General features: G+C 34.3%; 1 long non-coding RNA gene across 1 annotated transcript; it reads right to left on the reverse strand.

The window, feature by feature from the left end:
- Positions 1 to 890: 890 nt before the first annotated feature.
- LOC121418926 lies at positions 891 to 6,348 on the reverse strand. The gene is made up of 2 exons (XR_005970530.1): positions 5,921 to 6,348; positions 891 to 1,702 (listed from the first exon to the last, which is right to left on the reverse strand). It is a non-coding gene; the product is annotated as an uncharacterized LOC121418926 (long non-coding RNA).
- Positions 6,349 to 9,392: the final 3,044 nt, after the last annotated feature.

The raw sequence follows: 9,392 nt of genomic DNA on the forward strand, positions 1-9,392 counted from the left end.
TGGACTTGTCCTTTAAAATTAAGCTCAGGCTGTTGTGCTACCTTCTATGTCACAATAAATTGATACTTGTTCTATCAACTGCATTTACTTATTATGTCTCTTCACTCTTTCACTATTTAAGAACAACATACTCTCTCAGTTCAACATCTGCTCCTTCTTACATTTATTTGTGTCACTCCCAAAACGAGAAAAAGCTTGGCTTCAATTCTTGTCAATCTCTTACCCTATATCTTTGGAACAAACTCCCCTGATCATACAAAACATGAATTACTCACTTGACTGATTCAAACTAGGCATTTGAAAACACACCTATACAATTCATCTTAACTCTTGATGCCTTAAACATCATGTTGTGCAGATGGAAAAGCACTGTGTAAATCACTATTATTTTAAAGTTAGGAAAATAAATATTGAATGGTCAAATTTTCTTCATCCCAAATTCATGACCATCACGGCACATTCTCACATTGCAGATATACAAGCACTAGTCTTCAATGACAGCTGTTTTGAATTTGTGCCAATTAGTATGAATTAAAATTGTGCCACGACTTCCTACACTTTAAATTATTGTTTAATCAATGTTTAGTCTCTCCCACATGGAAGCAAAATGGCTAATAAAGTAATTTCTTTTGGGATAATCTATATTTCAACTACTAATAGACTCAGTCTTTTTTTTTTAATTCTATGAATTGAGTCTGATCAAAAATGGTTAAAAATTGTAAATTGAGAAGAATTTCAAATACCTTCTTTTTGCATGAATGTATGTAACAGCGTATATTACCTACTGATGTGATGAGTGAAGAATTATTGATTGTAGATAGTTTGTAAAGTATAATGTACGAGTAAGTAAAGTTAAACTTTAAGAAACAGCACAAACCACATGTTCTTCACTTCAAAACTTTAATAATAATTTTCCACCATAAGCATGATTAAGGTGTCACCAGAACACTAGTCATATACATTTGTACAAATCAACACTGTACTACACATACATGTATACATCAGGGCATCTGCTAGTAAAATCACAGACATGATTTAAGTTCTTTTCGAATAATGTACCTTGAAAATATATTATCATTCAATAATTTAGCTGATACATGATTTGGATAATAGACTCCTTTGGGGAGAAAAAATGATGTACACAAATGGTCTACATGTAATTACTTGGGCATGCCATGATTAACTCTAGCTGTAAGTATAAAAACTGGTATCACAATTTAAAGTGGCCGGATCATGGCACTGAAATATTTGTAATAGATATTTGAGTTCTCGGTGTGTGTGTGTGTGTTGAGCAGCAGCGGAATGTTGACTCCTCTGAAGCCAGATTAATTTCCATGTAGACCGTAGCCTGACCCTCCCTCATTCCTTCTGCATAGTTGATCCTTCAATCGAGCCAGTTCCCTTGCTGATACTGATCCCTACTGCATCACAGTGAAATAGCTCCATCTGATGGTGGAGTGATCCCTCGCTGATACTGCATTAAATTTTAAATCAACACCATATCAGAATGGAACGATACGCAGACATGCTTGACCAAGTCCCCTGGTGACAATTAACAAATAGAATCTGGATGCACAATGATTTCTAAAGAGAGTCCACTGCTGGTTTAATCCCTGGCCTTGTAGACGTCTAAGTGTGACATGATATATCCTGGGATCACGAGGCAACCAGCACCGATGACCGACATGCCAATAAGTTTTTCCTGCACAAGAGATTTGAAACAGAAATCATATATAAATACACTGTAGTAATTCATAGAATGAATCTCCAGGTGTGTGTTAACTGTAAAAGGAACAGAAGTTTGACAAGGGGGCACCATCAACATTACAAAAGAATATACATGTACAGTGTAAATCCTTTCCTACATACAAAGTACCCATTTTTTTCAACAAAGATGAGATTTAAGAGATTGGTTTTTTTATCTTGACTATTTTCAAAATTGAATATTGTTTTGCAGATGAAAAGTTTGTGGTCATTGTGTATGTGGCTTATAGATTTGAGGCACCAGACTCTAGATACCACCACACTAACCCCACCATGGAATTCTTGTCCCTTTCAATCCTACATGTACTTCCTCAATCAGCAGAGATGCACAGTCCAAATAAATCAGAGACTCTCTCTATGGGAGATAATTTTGAACATCAGAGACTTGCTTTGCAAAAGGATAAAAGAAAACACTTCAAAATTGTGTCACTAAGATAAAAAATCCTCAAATTCAAGTGGGTTAAGATCATTCAAAGTTGACAATAAAAAAAAAGGGATTACATGTATTTTACACGAGTAAACTGTTGTCATATTTTCAATAGAGCCAATGCTACCCATCATTTGGTGCAAAATGTAAACAGAGAAATTTGGTCACCCAAATGGAAGACCTTTTGTGAATATGATATTGGCAATCAAAATTATTTACATAAGTTTCTGATACTGGAGGCCATTTTCAATATTGGATGTGCACTGCAACTGGTTATAATTGAAAGGTGAAAAGTACATGTACATGCAAATTTTAGGGCGATTTGGCTAACACTGTAAGATTAAAGAGAAATGCCAGTAGTTGCAGTAAACACTGATTTCATGAGAAAGTATGTAAAACCAGGCTTAATTGTCTGTATATTTTTGAGGATCTAGATCTGGTACAGTTACATAATCTGAACTTTGTGAAATCTTGAAATCTACGCTGAAAAATGTTCACACTGAAGATCACCAACACCGATAGGCACACGTGGGACAGTGTATTATTATTGCTGGAATAAAGACCCGACAATCCGCTTTTATTTTGCTTATTTCTCAGCAATTACACTATTTCTTCCAGAATCCTTTGGCATATATTTTTTATTCATACAAACAGACACCAAGGGTGGTCATTATTTCAGATTCTGTAAAAAGTCATTTTGAGATCATTACCAATACTGGAATTTATCTTTCACTCTATTTGAAAGAGGTCTTTCAAAATGACCTTGCACAATTGGTACACAACAAATATTCTAACATTTCATTCTAATTTCCCTCTGTGTCCATCCTCCGATCAGTCTCAAAATGGGAGAATTAGAGCCAGTAGCAGTTTCCTCACACGTATATTAATTCACTGCTGATTTAAAAACATCACAAACACAAATTGTGCATGCGCGGGGATCGCAGCTCAAGATCATGCATTTTAGAGTATTTCTATAGATTGGGATCGTTTAGCTTTTGCATCAGTATATCAGATCTCAATCTACAGTATAGGAATACTCATAAATATGATCTCGAGCTGCGATGCCCATGCATGTGCAATTTGCGTTTGTGATGTTTTGAAATCGGCAGATATGTGTGAGTGCAACTGCTACATTGTAAGTAAGTCTGGCTCTAAATCACCAATTTTGAGACTGATCAGGAGATGGAGTGAAATTAGAATGAAATTTAAGAATATTTGTTGTGTACCAATTACAAGGTCATTTTGTTGCATGAGTTTTATGTTTTACCCTAAAAAAGTCCATAAAGTGACAGCTTTGTCATTTGGAGTATCGAAGTGAGTTATGTACCTTGAGGGTTGGGGTAGGTGTAGCATAGTGTAGTGGTACTGAATTGTAGAGGAGTCTAAACGAATCCTCACTTGAGGTAGTATAGTGAGAGATTGCACATTTATGCTTCAAACTTTGCAAAATCCTTCCAAAGCCCAGGAAGATGACAAGGGCAAAAACACATTTTCAAAGTTTTTCATTTTCTCAAAGCAGCAGCAACAAAACGTCAAAAAAGCTACTTATCCGACAGAAAAACACATGCTTGGTATACAATTTTCAAGCAACCAAACTACTTCATGCACAAACAATGGTGTCATCAGACTCTAATAATATTTCATAAAACAAAAGACAACTGATCTTTGCAGAAACTTTAGGAAGGGGGGGGGGGGTGTCCGGACACTTAAAATTTTAAAGCCTTCTTTCTTGTCTTTGAATTGCACATATTAAAATACATAAATTCAATTAATCAGTTTTATTCTCTGTAATAATGCCTTAGAGTTAAAAATTGATAAAACTTCATGTATGCTTCTTAACTTTTTCAAATGGATGTTTGTCTTGTCTTTCCAAATTTTGTTGATGCCCACAATCAAACTCAACTAAAGTGTTGGTAGGCCTAGCTCTAAGTATGTATAAAAGCGAACATCCGGACACACAACACCTATACAAAATTTGTGTAATGTCGTTGATGTTTGATGAATTTTAAGAATTTAATTATTTGTTTGATCAATATGACTGATTTTGTGAAAAATGTCAGTCAGATTCAGACTCGATCTCTATCAAAATATCACAATTTCATCTCATGCTACATGTACTAGCGAGGCAAGTACATGTATGGTCAGTTCCCCCATGTCTGCGCGGTCTCCCAAGTCTGCGCACCTGTGTATCTGCGCGATTTTAGTAAGAAAAGATACGCAATGAGTACGAACTTTACACATGTAATACATAGACAGGTATTCATAAAAAAATCCGACTCAAAATGGTGGAAAAATAATGAATTCAGGGAATTTCATGCGAAAGCCTCAAAATGTAGCCTTTGTCATCGAAATCCCCGAATCGTGTGCAAAGTGAATGAGTGCGCAGACATGGGGTACCATTTTTTTTTTTCAATCTGACTGTGACAGCCCGAGGTTTTTCCAGGAAATTTCAAATTTTTATGAGATATTTGACACACTAACTCATTATGATGTAAGGAACATTATCAACTGAAAGATTTTGTGAAATAAAAAGAAATTCACTTTAAATCTTAACTCAAATCGTTAGGTGCGCAGACTTGGGGCCCACCATCATACATGTAGGAACTGAGCAGATTCTCAGCGGTGCAAACAATCTCACATGATGAACAGTATTTCAACCAAAATACATGTAATCACAATATTGGCAAGAAATTTATATAATTATATCATGGATTCTCAGATTACTGTTTTGGAGATGTACATGTAATAGAAGCAAGAAGTTATTATGTTCAACCAGATCTAGTTGTTTCAGCTGTGAACTCGTGATGGGATGGGAGAGATACCTGTGTATGATGCCACGCGATGTTTCATCTGATTTTTTAAGTTTCATGTTTCACTTTGAAATTTTATTCATTTCTAAAACGTCTAAGTTCTTTAAAATTTCAGGAACATATTAAAAAAACACCAAATATCATTAGGATTTTTGTTAGATGATTTTTTTTTTTTGCTTTAAGTTTGATTTTTTTCTCTTTTCTATCCTTCTTTCTTCATCCTTCTATCCTTCCTGTTTGCCCCCCTTTTCAATCTATTTTTATTTCCTATCTTTTTTCCTGATCCTTTCTCTCTGTTCATTGTTTTTCTTTCTCTTACTTTCCTTTTTCAAATTTATTTCATGTCATTCTTTCTTTCTTTCCTTTAAGGGTTTTTTTTTCTTCGCTTCCTTCTCTCTTCCTCTCCTTCAATTATTATTTTTTCATTCTCTCCTCCCTTCATTCTTTCCTCCCTCTTTCATCCTCATTCTTTACTTTACTCTTTGCTTCTAAATTCTTCCCCTTTAATATTTTCTTTCTTTCAAACTATGGACACATTTTTCTTTCCTTCATTCTTTCTTTCCTCTTTTTTCTTACTTAATTGAATTGAAAAATTGAACATGTCGATGTAAACTCATTTGCAGGACTTTTTTGAGCGCACTTTCTTTGCTTGTTCTGCAATAACAAATAAAATTGTTGAAAGAAATTTTAAGTCAAAATTTTGAAGTAGAAGTTCTACTTCACACTGCGGCATGTTATTTCTGTCAAATTCTGTTTCACGTCTGTGTTACTGTCTTTTAGGACGGGGCTCAGCTCAAGCTCACTCCATTCATGTCCATTTCTAAACTGAACTCATACCGATATTCAACATTCAGCTTGCATTGAATTCAGCTTCACAAGAATGCAATGCAAGACAAATGACTCGGCTTAGCAATCTTACCATCGTTGTTAGAGGTGTTTTGGGAGGTGCACTTCTAATCCCTCGTGTTTGAATGAGATTGGTCCTTACAAATGGAGCAGTACGGAGTACCAAAGTCCTTGCAACTCCCGACATTTTGTGTCTTCTTTTAATTTTCTTCTCAGAGAAATTACAGTCAGACTCGGTCTAGTCAGACACGAATAGGCTGATTCTCCACAGTCGATCGAATCGTCTGGGTACCGTACGCGTATCATCCAACCTAAATACGGCATCACACCCATATATTCGATCTACATTTCTAGTCATTTTCAACTTTGAATGAAAAGTCTTGCAGATAAAGAAGAAAGTGGAAAAAAGAAACATGGGATTATCATTGACTAAAGTACATGAAATAAAGCTAGAACTTAGGCCCTGTCGAAGTTACCATAGTTCCTTCCTCTCTTCCCGCTTTTTTTTAAATAGTTTTTCTCTGTAGGCTAGGCCTACATGTTGAATAAAATTAGAGTAGAATTTAAATTGGGTGATAAACGCTGCACGCATTTATGGCATCCTCTAATTATCTTTGCTAGTATGCTAGCTCAGCTAGCTATCTCAGAGTCTATGAATTATTATGGCCTGTCTTCAGTAGTATAATATAGTCTGTTATGAAAACGACCTTTTTGTATGTGGTTCTGGATAGTTTTGAAATTGAAACTTGTTAAGAATGCAATCCAATCTTTAAAGGGGAATCCAGCCTTGGCCTTAAACAGTTGTGTTGGGAAGGAGAAAAATAAATTAAACAGAATGGTGAAAGTTTGAAAGAAATCGGCCAAGCAGTAAGAAAGTTATAGCTGCTTTAAAATTGAAATCACTAATACTATGTAGATTCCAAATTGGCAACTGGGTAATTAAATTATGACAAGAGGCAAGGACAACTTTCCCATAGGCCATGTACTTTATTATCAGTGATTTGTGGTTTTCTCCTAAGTACCCATTCCCCCGGGGCAGTAATCTAAATACAACCCAGGAAGTATATCGTTTTATGTCCTCATGAAAGAAAAATATAATTTGAAATAAAACTTTTGGGAAAAATGACATTTTAGCCATAATATGTATTGGAGTCCATGGAAGAGTAGTCCTTGCCTTACATCACTATGACATCACATATGCGGCCAATTTGAAGTCTCCATGGGTAAAGTGATCACCAATATTTACAACTTTTAAAAATTCATAACTTTCTTGTTGTTTGTCCAATATTGTTCAAACCTTCACCTATCAACTTGTCTGATTTTTCTTTTTCTTATAATCTTATTATCCAACCCAAATTTATTTGGGTTGGATTCCCCTTTAAAACCCCTACAAATTCCATACAGTTGACCAAGGGCTCCTGAAGCCCAGGCCGAGCCAAGCTGGGTTTTTTATTTCTCATTGTTGGTACCGAATGACGAATGTGACTTAACTGTTGAATACACCAATTAACTATGTATTCTTTTGATGAGAGTTCAGCACACAGTGTTCAAAAGAATACACTTTGACTATATTCACATATACACAAATCTCCTCAAAAAAAGTTTGGAAATCTGGCTTTGCCGGTTCGATGGCTCCTCGGTTTTTAGTAAATATCAACTTGTCTTTGAAATGATACTCTACATGATATGAATGTGGTTCACATGGAGGTGCAGAGCCTTGAAAGTTGCAAAATGACACTATTTAAAGTCACTGTTCTTTTTTCCATGGTGATGAATGAGGTTCTCATCGGTTTCTTTTGTTTTTATGCACCTTAACATCAACATTAACATCAGTCGAATCAAACACATAACAAACAAACATGCATGGAAATTTCAAACCACGACTCAAACCATGTTATCTCGCAGAACGATCACTACATAAACCACACCAAAACATAATTCATCTCTATTGACACAGACAAAAGAATCATGTTCTGTATTGACCCTTCATGACTGTTTCTGCTTGTTTTGCTACCTTTCAATTCAAACCTCATCCCAAACTTTTGAATAACAAGCATTTTATCATTTTAAAGAGAAAAATGATTTTTGTAATGATGTCAAGTGCATTGTGTAAAATTGGGAGTTGGGAGAAATTAATGGCCAAACTCAGATTTCCAAACTTTTTTGTCATATATACATGTACATATCATATGTATATATAACAAAATATTGCTTTAGAATATATATAGGCTAAAAATTTCTTCAAAATCTGACAAAATACAAAAGTTATTGAATTCTAAAGCAATATTTTGTTACTCAAATCAGTTGAATCTACATCATCATGAATATTCATTAACTATCATGACTACATTTTCTTTTTTACTTATTACATGAAATTGTAGCAATAAATATCTAATGCATCAAATCAGTTACTAGTCCACAATCCAATCTTTTTACAGAGGACAAAATTTGAATATTATCAGCCGGTAAACATAATTTCATAAAATAAAATACAATCGAACAAGAGGAGATGACATCATCAATTCGCTCATAAGACATGCAAGAACTGTTTCACCAAAATTATACAAATCTTCAAAATGTCATCAAACTTTGTTATTCCTTGTCCAATTTTGATGAAATCCTCAGGTCTTTGTCTGAATTTTTTGCTATCTCTTCAAATCATATTGTCTCTAGCCTGGACTACCCCTTTAAATGAAATCATATGAAACAAAATTTATTCAAAATCAAAACACTAATCTGGGTTTCAATGAAATTTATTCAACAGATGTAGAATCATTTCAACAATGTAAACTGTTTCTTACAACAGAGTACTGATTTATACAAACAACTGAGGGAAAGAAAAATATATATATATTTTGTACAACAAATGGTATTCTACATCACAGAGTAGAACTACACATCAGAAAATTGATGGGGGAGCAATTTTCCTGTCATTATTTAGTTGACACTACAGAATACATGATACAAATATGAAATCTGTAATAGACTCGCATAAATATACAATACAAGAAAAGTATGGTCAAAGAAAGTGCTAAAATTGAAAAAAATTGCAATAAAACATACTTATTCACATACATGGAACACATCATACACTAAGATATAGAGTAGTACATTCAATGTGAACTTGTACAAAACTAAGGCCTACTGCATTATAAAATAGTACTTTGATTCATACTCACAGGGAATATATTTGCAAAGATTGTCACCTACATCAGCATATTCCACTATATATATAATTTTTAACATGTAATCATGTGTGAGAGGAATGGCAATGGCTAAATATCTTGAGTCATTCTTATAGACGCATACAGCTTTCTGAAAATATGGTTTATGACACATCTGCAAAATTTGGCAACCATTTGGGAGAATACTAGTTAATTTTTTTTATTGAATCTAACCAAAGGTGGTATATCTTTAAAATATTTTATTTCATCTCTTAAAATGAAATTGTTATTCTGAGATGAGATTTTATCTCTCAGATAAATTTTTCATTTTATCATGCATATCTACAGATGATACGCAACAGAACAATGCCTGCGTACACA

This window comes from Lytechinus variegatus, chromosome 7 (assembly GCF_018143015.1).
Source record: "Lytechinus variegatus isolate NC3 chromosome 7, Lvar_3.0, whole genome shotgun sequence".
Taxonomy (NCBI): Eukaryota; Metazoa; Echinodermata; class Echinoidea; order Temnopleuroida; family Toxopneustidae; genus Lytechinus; species Lytechinus variegatus.